The sequence below is a fragment of the Cryptomeria japonica genome, chromosome 2 (genome assembly GCF_030272615.1).
Source record: "Cryptomeria japonica chromosome 2, Sugi_1.0, whole genome shotgun sequence".
Lineage (NCBI taxonomy): Eukaryota > Viridiplantae > Streptophyta > Pinopsida > Cupressales > Cupressaceae > Cryptomeria > Cryptomeria japonica.
Window position 1 is genome coordinate 262,319,426 of NC_081406.1, and position 15,338 is coordinate 262,334,763.

A 15,338-nucleotide genomic window follows, 5' to 3' on the forward strand; every position below is an offset into this window, starting at 1 on the left:
ATGAACAATGGACCTTGGAGAGCACCTGGAATGATTTGCTATCATTGCAGCAAATCAGGTCATTCAGTAAGATTTTGCAGAAATAGAAAGAGTATATCAGATGATATACTGGTCACTCCAGAAGGAAAAATTGATATTGAAACCATTCAAGCAGATATGAACAAAACCTGGAAGAAGAAACCAACAATGTTGCAAGAGGAACCAATTTCTGCACCTAGTGTGGAAATCACGGAACCGACAAACTAAGCATCAAAAAAGCTTAGGGGGAACAAATGGAGAAATGTTTCGAACCCCCGGTTTACACTGGTAAAAGACCTTAACCAGTATGTGATACCTGTCATTTGGCAGAAGACCAGAAATGGTAAAAGGCAAATTAGGGTTTATGCCCTAATGATGGAGCATTAATGACGGTAGGTGAGGAATATGCTTAAAAGGAATTTCAAATCATTTCTCACTATCATTTTTTGAGTGAAGAAGTTTTTCAAGTGTAGAGCGATGAAAAAGCGATTTGAGCTGTGATTCAGAGAAATTTGGAAACCTTGAAGGAGATTCAAAAGCAAATTGCAAACGGTCAAGAGAAGAAAGCAAAGCGGTGATTCTGCAACCGACGAAGTGTGAGGTGAAGTAGAATCTGAAAGCCCTAAATTCATGATTTTCAAAAGGTATTTCTTGAGTTTTTAGTTTTAATCATGGCGTCTGCATCTCATACTAGCTCTAGTGCATCTTTCGATTCAATAAGCTTCATTCAACGCAAGTCTAAATACAATGCTTTGTCATAAGTTCCTGCTGGAGTAATAGTAGTGTAAAGCGGAAAATAATCGAACCCTAGTTGCTCTCCCCTCTTCCAACTCCAAGGAGAGAGAAGGGAGGTTACTAGGGTTGACGGTTTTCACTTAGGGGAGACTTTAAATTCAAAAGAGGGGTTGAAACCCACAAGATCCAATCCCACACAATGCAAGATTGGATTCTAAATGAGTTTCAAGGGTTAAGACAGCAAGGCTACCCTCTTTTGTAAAGAATGTAGATAGAATGATTAAGCTAGGAATGCATAGAAAGTGAGAAAGATTCACTTATAAACAGAGATAGGGATATAGGATGAAGCTGCGGACCTGGAATTAGCAGTAAAATGTCGAGACGGCGCTGTCCTGCAAATTTGAGCGAAAGTTGACGGGACGATGGTGCCCGGCGTGCACACGGTCCTCCGAAAAATCCGCGAAACGAAGGGGGATCTGTTTGTCTCTGCACAAGGATTCCAGATCTTCAATTTCAGCCGCGTACCTGCAACCTACACACAGAAAAGCGAAGATGATTGGGGGTTTAGGGATTAGGGGTTTGCCCTTAGGTCAAACCCCGGTTTTGGAATTAACCAAGAAATGAGAAATGCTGTAAATGTAAATGATTGTAATGTAAAACAAGTACTAGTACCTTGTTGTAAGAATGTTTGTATTCTTACATGCAAAGGTGTAGATGTTGTTGTATGTTGTATATTGTATGTTGTAGTATGTGATCTCCTCTTCAATGGTTGAATCCTTGTCTTGAATGCAACACTTGGCCTTGAATGGAGACTTAGAATGATCAATTGCTTGAAGGAATGCTTGAATGCTTGAATGCTTGAATGTTTGAGTATCGCTTCCGCCTTTTTTTCCTCCTCACCAAAATGAGAGAGGAAAATGTAGTTTGTATACTTGCCAATTAGGGTTAAAAGACTGATTTTCCCGACCTTAGGCCGACCAGGAAATGTTATTTTCCAATTTGCAAACAAAAAGACCCGAAGCCCCATAGGAGACCGGGCCCAAAATAGGGTCAGGGACCAGGGCACTGGGCGCTCTGGTCCCACCTCCCGGGACAACAGGGTGCAACGAGGATCAGGCCAGGGTGCTAGAAAAATGCAGTTTTTGGTGTCGTGGACAAGTTTCGAGGTCTCCATTCAGGTTCCGTGTTGCGTCACCATCGTGAAGACCCAAATGCGGTCGAAATTGCAAGTGTCACAATTTTAGGACGCTACATTTAGCCCCCACTTTAGCGGGAGTATAAGCGTACGCTCATACTTCCGATAAAGTACAAGGAACAACATTGAAAGACTTTCACCACATCAAGGAGGCAAGACACACCAAGCCCCCAGTGGACTAAGGATCTTACGACTTCGATTAACAAAGTAAAAGGGAAGATCACGAGGGAGAACCATGACTGTCAGTAGTAAGGTTCCCTCACTATGAGTCATGCAAGAGAAATACCGAAAATTTTCAAGGCAAAGCTAAGTTCGCCAAGAAATTTTCAAGTATCCTGAAGGGATAGACAGGGTGTATGCCCCCCTACGTTAAAGTGATCACACACGCCTCAACGGGGGTGATTGCTTTAATGTAGTGATACACATAAGAAATGAGAAGGGAAAGGAGCACATTATCACAAAGATTTATCCCCCAAGTGTGAGATAAACCCAAGGATAATAGACACAAAACACAAAGCACGAGGTGACTTCACTTTCCTCGAGGTCAGTATGCTGTATGATAATTCATGTATATCATATGCATGTATGCATAATTGTTCTTCATTCCCCAATCAAGGAAGGTCACCTAGAAGAAGGGAACACATGTGTCTTTTGAGTCAACATGAGAGAGACCAAAAGAGATCTCAATGCTTTGCATCGTCCTCAAGTAGACAACACTAAGGACAACAAATAGAAGAATGAGAATAACACATAGAAGAAGTAACAAAAGAGAGGAGGAGAGAGTCTGCTATGCTAATGTAACTAGTCTAGCACGTCATCTACCCCCCGATCTTGTTGATCAATGTTTCAGGAAGGCAGGGAACACGCTAGAGGAGGAACATCCAACACAGCAGATGGAGCTATCACAAGATCCAAACAAGGGCTATGTTCATGTTCCAAGCCACGTTGTTCTTGTCTAGGAGCTAGGATAAGTGCTTTAGAAAATTTGTTAGATAGATGGTTATCAATATCAACAAGTTCATATTCACTATCAGAAGCAAGAGGAGTAACATTTTTATCATGAATAACATTTTCATCTATATCATCATCAAGATTTATAAAAATAGGATCTTTAACTCGCACAGGATCAAGACCATCATGCATCTTATGTTTAGGAGATCTTGGAGAAAATGGAATAATGCTTGTTGAAGGTGTTTTTGGAGATTGTAAAGTTTGAGAAGCAGCTGCCTGAGCTCTAAGACGACGCTTTCGTCGACGTTCACGTGCAGAACGATTTCGTCTAGTCTTAGTAGGAAGTGGAGAAAATTGAGGAGGAGGAATGTTCTCATCCTTATCACTTGGGTGTTTAGGTTGTGGTCTCTTAGGCTAGATAATAGGAGAAGAGGAAGGTCTCTTCTCTCTATAAAAAGAAGGAGGAGGAACTGCTCCGTATAAAGGAGGAATATTTGGTTTAGGAAGAAGACCAAGTCCATCATGACGAGGAGGTATAGGTCTACTTTTAGAAAGTTTATTAGACATAGACATAGTCACAACCATAGGAATGGGTTGGGAATCTTCTTGAGGAAAGACATTCGTTTTATCTTTCAAAGGAAGAACTTCCTTCTCAAGAATGATAGGAATGTCGAGTTTGGGTGTTCTAGGTTCACTTAGAGATAGGATCATATCTGTTTTCCACTTTTGATAAGATTTGAAAAGATGATCACTTCGCGGAGGAAGAGATTGGAATTGTTTAGGCCAAAAATAATCAATAGGAACGCTAGAAGTTCTTTCAGCTGGTTTAAAGAGACTATGATTGACAGTAACAACTTCACCATTATAGGGAAATTTCAAACACTTATGAATAGGAGAAGCAATAGCTTTCATGGAAGATAGCCAAGGATAGCCAAGCTTCACATGAAATTGTTCAGATGAAGGAATAATAGCAAAGCTCACATCAAGGGATTTGTTATGGACCTCAATAGGTAATGTAATAGAACCAATTGCAGGAGAAGAAAATGCATCAAATAATTTCACAATCACATCTGTTTTGTCATAGATCACTTGATTCAATTGCAAAGTAAAAAGAAATTCTTCAGTAATAACATTAACCATGCACGAAGGATCAATAAGCACTCCACGGCAAGGTGTATTCTTGACTTTTGCAACTATGTATAAAGGACCATTAGGTGCCCTGATAGTTTCACTAGAATCAAATGTGATGGAAGGTTCTTTAGGGTTTTCTTACTGCTCTACAAAGTTAATCACATTCGGAGTCATAGACACAAGACCATCAGATGAAAAAGAGGAATCATTAGTCTCGATCGCATTAGAGGTATGGGAAGGTAATGGATCAGTAAAAATCTGAAGATTTTGGTTAGGAGGAGCTACAGATGTGTTGCCTTTATCATTCACTCCAGAAACAGAGATAGTATTATTATCAATCAAATCTTGAATTTTACCCTTTAAAGCAAAACATTTTTCAGTATCATGCCCAGGTTGACGATGAAATTGACAAAAAGATTTGTTATCAAAATAAGGTGAATTAATCTTTGCAGGATCAATTTGCCTTACAGGAGGAAGAGTAAGCACATTTTGTTCCAATAACTTATTCATAATACTATGCAATGATTCATTCAAAGGAGTATACTTTCTTTCTTTCTTGAAAAACTTAGAAATAGGAGGCACACCTGATGCTGCATTCACATTGTTGTTGATGATGTTTTCATTGAATTTGATGGAATCTTTGTTCGGTTTAAACTTTCCAAATGGTTGTTGACTACTATCACCCTTATCACTCGGAGCCATAGGATGTGATTGTTCCATTTGACTCACAGTCAGTTGATAATTGTGAAGAGTTGCACACAACTGTTGGAAAGAAGTAAGCTCAGAAAATAGAAGTTTATCTCAAATATCTTTTTGTAAATTAGAAATAAAGATTCTTTGAATATCATTATCAGGCACTGGAAAGGAAATTTGAGCATACCAATGCTTATATCTACCAATGAAATCAGTCACTTTTTCTTTAACACCTTGTTTACAATGCATTAAATCAATCAAAGTAACTTTAGGACTTATATTGTTTTGAAATTGTTGAATGAAAGCATTTGCAAGTTGTTCGAAAGAAGTAATAGAATAAGAAGGCAACGAGCAATACCATTGTAGGGCTTTGTCTCTGAATGTTCTAGTAAACAGTTTTGCAAGCAACCTTTGGTCATAAGCAAAATCGGTACATATTGTTTGAAAAGTCTTAACATGTGTTAGAGGATCACCTTTACCATTATAAAGCTCCAAATGCGGGATTTCAACATGTTTAAGAGGGATAGCTCGAACAATGTCAAGAGAAAGTGGGCTCGCAGCATCAAATGTGGGCACACTAAACTTAGATTGATTCATAGAGGCAATTTGTTGCTGTAAAGAAGAGACAGTTTGTGCAATATTGTTAATGGTCACTTCAGTCGAAGAATTCATATTAGATGTGTTAGATTGAGATGGAGGTGTTATGTTATTGAAAGAAGGTAAAGAGTAAGGTGGCGGGACACTATGATAGTTAGTCATAGGAGAGGATTGGAAAGGAGGAACACTACAAGGAGGAGTGGAATGGTTAAATGAATTGCCCCCTTGCGTCATGTTCATTTGTGGAGATGTAATAGGAACACTCATTGAAGGAATGAATGAAGAAGTCGGATTGAATGAAGGCAGAGGGTTGATCGAAGAAGAAGGATTGCCCCAATGACTGGTGATCATAGGAGGAATGTCTTGTATAGAAGTAGTCATTATGTTTGATGTAAAGGTAGGTATGCTAGCAATAGAAGTTGTCAAAGGAATAGAATGATTGACTTGAGTGGGAGGTTGTATATAACCTAAAGTTTCGGCACAACTCTTCATAGGCATCACATTCGAATCCACAATGTGTGCAATACCACGCAAAATATCAATTCCATTCTTATCACTTTGAAGCATATGTTTTAGACCCTCAATTAAAGGAAGAGCTTGACTATCGGGGTATTCTTGAGACATCCATTGTCGAAAATCGTCAAATTGGTTATCCAATTTCGCAAGTTGTTCTACAGAAACCTCATGGAGAGCTTCTTCATCATTAGGAGGATTAGAGGAATTACCCATGTCCTCGTTAAAAAGGCTATTCAAATTAGGTTCCATCTCCTCGGTAGTTAAACCTCGAAAAGACTTAATTCTATGGCTTCATCTAACGGGAATAGTGTAAGTAGGGCTTATTGTTGTAAAACTCATGCACTAGAAAGGGAGAGAAGATTTTGAATTTTTAGAGGTAGCAAATTTCAGTAAAATCAGCCTATCTCCTAGATTTAAGCTATTAAATGCAATCACGACAATCTCCCAAAATTTCGGAAAAAATGTCAGGGACCGTGGGGCTCGGGGTGCACATGGTCCTCGCAACTTTTTTCAAAATTTGTAGGGATGAAAGTTATGATGATTTTAGAGCTAATCTGAAAAAATTGAGTGATTTTACGATCTGTAGATAGGCCAAATTAAAGTTGCAATCTCAAAATTGAACCCTACCAAGATTGTCGAAAAATGCAAAATTTGAATTTTGAAAAAGAGAGGGAAACTGAAATTTTGAATTTTATGATTTTAGAGGGAATACCAAAAGCAATGCAAATTTTGAAATTTAAAAGTTGACTCAATTTCACGCAAAATTCAATTTTGAAAGCGGAAATCAAAGTTGTTGTAATTAAGCACTTAATTTCAAAAGTCACAAATTGCAAGAATTTGAATGAAGCACTGAAATTTCGAATGAATGCTAACACACTTTTCAGATTTAGGACAGTAAGAACACAATTTTGACACAAAATTTCAATTTCAACAATTTTTGAATGATTAGAAGCCTTAAACCAAGCAATCACTAGACCAACTTTGACTGTAATTTTGAAAGTGTTAGAATTGATAAAATCAGCCAAAATTCTGGATTTTAGCAGAAAAATATAGTAAGATCTAACTCCTGAAATTTCGGAAAAAATGTCGGGGACGATGGCGCTCGGAGTGCACACGGTCCTCGCAACTTTTTTCCAAATTTTCAGGGATGAAAGATATTATGATTTTATTGCGGAATCCAAAGTTACAGCTGAATTGGAGATGTTTTGATCGGTGAAATTGTCAGTCAAAGGTTGAATCAAGAGGGTTTCAAAAATTAGGGTTTTGACACTTAACCACTTAATTTTCAGAATTAAAGCACAAATATGAATTGATAATTTGTAATAGAAGGGCAGATCTGAAACAAGCATTAACAATTAAACATTTCGCAAGCTCAATTACTAAAAAGAAAATTTAGGGTTTTTATGCAATCAACCTCTAGAATTTTGCAAAAGATCAAACATGGAAATGTAATCAAGGAATCTAATTTTCAAATCTAACCATGAGTAATCAGAAAGGATGTTCACATCGGGTTCACCAAAATGTAAAGTGGAAAATAATCGAACCCTAGTTGCTCTCCCCTCTTCCAACTCCAAGGAGAGAGAAGGGAGGTTACTAGGGTTGACGGTTTTTCACTTAGGGAGACTTTACATTCAAAAGAGGGGTTGAAACCCACAAGATCCAATCCCACACAATGCAAGATTGGATTCTAAATGAGTTTCAAGGGTTAAGACAACAAGGCTACCCTCTTTTGTAAAGAATGTAGATAAAATGATTAAGCTAGGAATGCATAGAAAGTGAGAAAGATTCACTTATAAACAGAGATAGGGATATAGGATGAAGCTGCGGACCTGGAATTAGTAGTAAAATGTCGAGACGATGCTGTCCAGCAAATTTGAGCGAAAGTTGACGGGACGATGGCGCCCGGCGTGCACACGGTCCTCCGAAAAATCCACAAAACGAAGGGGGATCTGTTCGTCTCTGCACAAGGATTCCAGATCTTCAATTTCAGCCGCGTACCTGCAACCTACACACAGAAAAGCAAAGACGATTGGGGGGTTAGGGATTAGGGGTTTGCCCTTAGGTCAAACCCCAGTTTTGTAATTAACCAAGAAATGAGAAATGCTGTAAATGTAAATGATTGTAATGTAAAACAAGTACTAGTACCTTGTTGTAAGAATGTTTGTATTCTTACATGCGAAGGTGTAGATGTTGTTGTATGTTGTATATTGTATGTTGTAGTATGTGATCTCCTCTTCAATGGTTGAATCCTTGTCTTGAATGCAACACTTAGCCTTGAATGGAGACTTAGAATGATCAATTGCTTGAAGGAATGCTTGAATGCTTGAATGCTTGAATGTTTGAGTATCGCTTCCGCCTTTTTTTCCTCCTCACCAAAATGAGAGAGGAAAATGTAGTTTATATACTTGCCAATTAGGGTTAAAAGACTGATTTTCCCAACCTTAGGCTGACCAGGAAATGTTATTTTCCAATTTGCAAACAAAAAGACCCGAAGCCCCATAGGAGACCGGGCCCAAAATAGGGCCAAGGACCAGGGCGCTGGGTGCCATGGTCCTGGGGGACCAGGGCACTGGGTGCCCTGGTCCTGAAGGACCAGGGCGCTCTGGTCCCACCTCCCGGGACAGCAGGGTGCAAGGAGGATCAGGCCAGGGTGCTAGAAAAATGCAGTTTTTGGTGTCGTGGACAAGTTTCGGGGTCTCCATTTAGGTTCTGTGTTGCGTCGCCATCGTGAAGACCCAAATGCGGTCGAAATTGCAAGTGTTGCAATTTTAGGACGCTACAAGTAGAAGAGGGAACTTCCAATTATATAGATTGTAAGATTGAAGACCTAGGGTCTCTAGCAATCCACTCGCAACTAGGTTTATTTTATGGAAAAGAGAAGAAGATCAAACCGGAGTACAACATCTTGGAGAAGAAGAAACTTCATAATGCAGTTTACTTTCTAGAGGATTTCACAGATGACCATATTAGGATCATCCTGAGTAGAGTTCATGGTGACAAGATGTACCTGGAGAGAACGCATGATATAACACCACAAGTTGTTCATGCTGTCACCGGTTTCTACAACGTCGGTGAAGTGCCAACCCTGAGGAAGATCATCAAAACAGAAATGACCAAGCTCACCGGTTCAGTGAGAGACTCATGAGGAATGATGGTTAATACCATCAAGGACGACGATGTGAAATATGTGTGCATGGTGATTTGATACCGGACATTTCGTGCCAGCAGAATTAACTCTGTATCTATTGCAGCGGTAAATGCCGCTTACCGGATGATCAAGGAAGATGCATCATTTGACCTATGCACCAGTATGCAAAGGCAACTCATGTTGAATCTTAAATCAATCAAATAGGATAATGCATTGAAGTTTAAGTTTGGTCAGCTACTGGTCGGATTATTTTTCTATTTTCAAAGTTACTTCCCTGGAGTGGGAGACATTCAGTGGTCTGCGGACCAATCGGTTACCAAGCAGATCAAGGAAAGCCTGGAAGCAGTTGGAACCGACTATCTTGAAGTTCTGAATAAGTACTTTGATGAGTTCAGAGGCAAGATGAGCCTGAGGATGAGGATATCTAGTGACATAGTCAAGAAATATGAAGAAGACATATGTTTTATCATCAAAGTGGATCAATGCATAATGGAGGCCGTTGAGCCTAGAGAGGAAGAAGTGGAGCCTATGGGCTATAAGGTGATGAATGATATGCTGGATGGGTATGCCTCTACCCTTATTGCCTCACCTCTTAATCCGAAGAAGAAGAGAACTGACACCTATCTTGAAAGGGTTACACCGGTCACAGAACCAGTGACAAAGAAAGGAAAGGCAATGCCTTCAGCATAGACACCGGTTACTACAACTAGTCCTAAAGTGACCAAGCGGTCACCGGCTAAGAAGAAACCGGAAGCAGCACTTGCTAAAGTCTTTGAGAGGAAGAGGAAGACTAAATCCAACTCACCGGACTCAGAAGAAACAGTGTCTGAGGAACAAACGAAGAAGGTGAGACAAACAAGGAAAAAGACAAAGAATGAACTGGCATCGTCTGCATCGGTAAATATTGATATTTCCTCCTACAAACCTTTAACACATTGCCAAAGAACAATTAAAAATATTAGGAGAAAATTGTTAAATGATTTGGTAGATCATTTTGATGACTTTAATGATGATGAGAAGGAAGAAGTAGAGCTAGAAATAATAAAGTATTTATGTGCTAATGACCGGTCGCCCTCAAAAATTAGATCTGAGACACCAGATTCTTTGTATAAGTACCTAGATAATAAATGGCGCATTGCCATAGAGAAAGAACAGGAAATTAGGGAGAAATTTTTTGCTCAATACTTTCTCGACCTGTCCAATTCAGAGTTATTTGATGTCATCAACCAAAATAAAGGACACTTCTTCACCAGAAGAAGAAGACTCTGGTTGTTGGAAGGAAGAATTGATGATGTCAAAAAAGACACTCATCTGCATATGACAACAGCGGTTCATATGCATAAAGTGCTTCAAGCTAGCAAGAAGGCTGAGCAAGAACCGATAGTCATAGAACCGGATGAAGTGTTTAATGATGAAGGAAATCCGGTTGTTGAACCTATTGACACCATTGATGTTGATGCTCTAGAGGTAGAAGATGTTGCTCAGGGCCCTCCATCTGAAGCAATAGGACAGGAGAAACAGGCTGAACAGGCTGAAAAGCAAGCAGAGGACAAACAGGAGGCAGCAAAGGAATAGGTGGAGAAGAAGAAAAAGGAAGAAGATGAGGAAAAATGAAAAGAGGAGGAGAAGAGAAAAGAGGATGAGAAGAAAAGAAGAGAAGAGGATGAAGAGAAAAAGAAACAAGAAGATGCAAAGACGAAGAAAGAAGAAGAGGATAAGGAAGAAGAGAAGAGGAAGGAAGCTGAGAAGAGAAAGGAAGCAGAGAAAAAGAAGAAGGAAGAGGAAGAGAAGGAAGAAGAAAAGTGGAAGGAAGTAGAGAAAAGGAAGAAGGAAGAGGAAGAGAAGGAAGAGGAAAAGCAGAAAGAAGCAGAGAAAAGGAAGAAGGAAGAGGAAGAGAAAGAAGAGGAGAAGCGGAAGGAAGTAGAAAAGAAGAAGGTAGAAGAGGATAAGGAAGAGGAAAAGAGAAGAGAAGAGGCGAAGAAGAAAATAGAGGAGGACAAGGAAGGAGAAGCAGCAAAGAGCACGCAGATGGAGACTCCAAAGGCAACAAATAGTCAAGCCAAACCGGCTAAACTCACCAGTCCGATTGATCTCTAGTCTGCAAGTGAAATTGAGCTGCTACAGAGCATCAAGGTTGCTCAAGAACGTCTTGAAGTGATATTGAGGAAAAAGGAGCAAGATGTGATCCAGAGCGGCGGTGGACACTCTTACCAGTTTGATGCCTGGTACAAACCTTCTGAATACTGATTCATCACTGGCTCAACTAAAGCTCCTATGCACAGTAGTGTATGATCAGGTGAAGAGCCTGGAAGAGGCAGCAGAGGCAACTGCCAAGAAAGAGCATCAAAAAGCTCTAAATATTGCTCTAGTGAAGAAGTTAAACGAGCTCCGGTCCGATCTACAAAAAGCTCAAAAGGATATAAGGGATGCTCTAGATGAGGGGAATCTTCTACTCAACAAGATTTGCCAACCCCATCTGTTCTATGACAATGTGCTTGCACAGAAGCAACAACTTCAATTTGATTTACAGTCATACATGAGCACCTTCGATCCGCCATATGACTCCTTTATAGCTTATGGGCAAGCTATTCACCGGTTTCATATCCAGTCTACTAAAATAGAGCATGAGATTAGCAACCGGTCACGAGATTTGCAGGAGCTACAACTGGTTCTACTCCCATGTCTGCAAATACTTTAGAAGTGCTATCTTAATCTGGATGCCTTAACAACGACACAGGAGATGAGCACAATAGACGTCATGGAAGAATAGGTCTCCCAGATGTAGACAAAGAAAGAAGTAGCCACCTCCCTACTTGAGTCCTAGTCTTTATCTATGAAACAATTCTTGCAGGACTTTAAATCTATTTTTGACAAGTTTTATTCCTTATTGTCATAAACTCTTATTGTTTTAATACCAAATGAAAACAGGGATTGTTCAGCTGTACTTTGTTATTGTTGGCAAAGGGGCAGAAGTTCTGATATTTAAAATTTTGATGTATGCTCTAAATATCTCAATGTCTATCTCTGTATGCAAATAGTTATACATTGTATTATTAGCTAAAGGGATAGTGTATATGCTTAGGGGGAGAAATTTTGCTTATGGCATGAATTTGTTGTAAAACACTTAGATGTCAAAATTTTATTTTCCTACGTGTTGCCATCAATGCCAAAGGGGGAGATTGTTGGCATTTTTTATGTTTATGTGGTGATTGTCATTAATGGACACACACTTGCATTGAGATCACTTTTATATGTATGAGTTAAAGCTCAACGGGCATGTGTTGCAACCAGTATGTTGTATTATAGTCTTTAGACTATTGGTGTTTTGCAGAATGTGTTTACCAGTCTGAAGCGGTATGTTGACTCCAAGCGGTTCGTGGATCTCAAGCAGTACGAGGGATCAAAGCAGCTAAACTCATTTTTACCAATCTTTATTTTTGTCAAACCGACAACCGGTATTTTGTGTGAACCGGTTCTACTGTGATGAGTTACCAATCGACATTTTGTGATGAGTTGCCAACCGACATTCTGTGATGAGTTACCAACCAACATTTTGTGATGAGTTACCATCCACCAATTGTTTGACGGTGCCAACACTCTAGCAATGCTTTTTGTCTCGTGTTACCGAGTATGTCCAGGTTCATTGAACCTAGGGAATTGGATTGTAAACCTATTGGACCGACATGAAATTAGATTCCTTTATAAGGACATCATGTCTAGGGTTTTAGAAGGTTGTTAGGGTTTTATGTTGATGCTAAGGTTTAAGGTGGTTGATGAGTTTTTACAAGAGTGATCTTAACTGTGAAGATCAAGTTTTGTGAGAGGTAACTAAGTGTGAGTTATTGAAGATTGAAGTAATGTTGAAATGCATTAGCTATGAGCCATACTGGATCTAACCAAGCAATCTGTGCTATATGCTAGATCATACACTTGTTGATTACTCACATCTTTGACAAGTCTAAAGCCCTTAACCAGGTAGGCTCAGAGTAGCCTTTGTAAAATCCTCTAACAAGGTGGTTCATCTCTGTGGATCTAAAATCCTCTAGCAAGGTAGTCTTTGATCCCACTTATCTCCTAATAGAGATTGAGATTCATAACAGGATTTGTTCTGGTAAAGAACATTATATGACCTTAATCGGTCTGGTTCCTATTCTGCACATAGTTACTTGTGAGTTTCATCTCACCGTGGTTTTTCCCATTTGGGTTTCCACGTCAAATACTTGTGTTATGGTGTTATTGTTCCTGTGGGTGAATGTCTTATTTTCATTTTGGTTTGCATGTGTGTTAATCGGTTTGTCTGTTAAACTGTTCTACCAGTTTATCACTAAACTATTTAAGTGTTTAAATACAGTGTTTTTCGGTATACTAATTCACCCCCCCTCTTAGTATTCATCACATTCATATGTAGATACTATATATGTATTGATGTCACTTCTATGAATTCTAGTGACCTCAAATAATCAATCCCCCTATATCTTTATGTTTTTTCTAATGTTGTGGGTGCTATATGCTATATGTCACAAGGTAGCATTCCATGAATACATCTTGTTATGTTTTTATGACACAACATCTCTTCTCCTTAGAATGACTTGTACTCCCTTTTGCACATAGCATATATCATTCTAGTGGGGGGCTATTCATATTCATATTTTATATTCAAAATCTTTCATTACATAATTCTTTTTGAAATATGCCTGCATCCAGTTGTCTTATCCGTCACCTAGTGTGGGGGCAATCCACTGCACCTTGTCTATGTTTCTTTTTTTTGGATTTACTACAACACAAATTATAGCAGTCATAGTCTAATTTTATTATTGAATGGTCTCTAGCGTAACACAACTTGTCACTGATACATATCAAGTATTATGTCTATATGATCTTTGTTTGATGTCTATGATCTTTGTTATGTCTTATTTTTTGCTTTTCACCTAACATGATTGTCTTCTATTGACATGTACATGGTGATACAACTCAACATCCCTTCAAGAAGGATTGACTTAGGTCTCTTCCTTGAGGGAAACTCCATGCAAATAGAATAACTTATTTTACCTTTGCATCTAGGTAAAGTAACGTTAACTCCCTTCTCTCTACTTTAGCTCACATTTCTCTATGAATATGTATGCTCACTAAAGGGCACAAAATGTAATGTCGTAAAATGTACCTTATAAAATTTCACACTACATGAGCCCCTCTTTAGATAAATTAAAGATATTAATCAAACCTGAACCTTAATCATAACCCACAAATAATCTTGCCACCCTTCATGCCTAATTCTTCAATTATTAGGTCTAGATTATGCTCGGATGTGTGCACGTTGTGGAGATGATCATGCACCATGCATTCATCCCACAAATATCTACAACTAAAGGTGCTTGTTTGGACATTATACTTTCTAATTCTGGAAGTGTAATATCCCTCTATGGTCAAGCCAACATTGAAACTACTACTAGTACTTAAAACTTGCCTTTTACCTTCATTCACACTCTTGAAAACTCTTTGGAAACATTCTTCTTGCATTCTAGGTACTTTCCCTTACACTCTATACTTCTTGAGCATACACACCAGCACGCTAGTCCATGTTATAGTGCCTCTTCATTTCATAGCTACACCACCTCACGTCATTAATACCCAACCAAGCTTTGTTAACGTAAAGATTGATGCCTTTCCTCATTCTAGTAAGTCACATTACTTCTAGTTTCATAGGTTGGCAACTTTCTATTTTTGTGTTTGATTCAATATCTTTGTGTTAGCATCAATCTATTTCATTTTATCTACAATCTTGTCTATAGGCTATTTGTGGTGGTGGAAACACCAAAGAAAGGGTTTGATCAAGGCAAACCTCTAAACACAGTTGCCCCAACATTTCATCCTCGGTCTTACGTGTGTAGGTTTTAGTGAAGAAGATCGTTATTCTTGCTAGAAGCTTCATTTTGTGGATTTTAGTAAACATTCATTTGCTTCGTCCTAATAATTTTGTTGTTTTAATTATGTTATGTAATCTCTACTTTGTATTTTTTTATTGCATTTAGCTTGCAGAATGTAGTGTATGCAATTTTGTACTTTTTGGTATGACTCTTTGTGTTATGTCCATATAGGACATTTGTGCATCATGCTATCGTCCTTGACCTGTGCACATGTGTCCTAGACAAAGAGCTCATGGAGCTATTCAAAACGTCCCTATAACCTATCTTTCATTCTCTATGAACTATAAAGTTTAACTAATTAGTTTAGTTGGTTAAACGCTTATCTCCTTAAGTAGTGAACAAACTCAAAGTCACAAGTACCCAAGGACATGTTTTGAGTGGAAAGTTAGAACTTGGATCCTTGAAGGGTTTGGTTACCCTTCATAGTGGT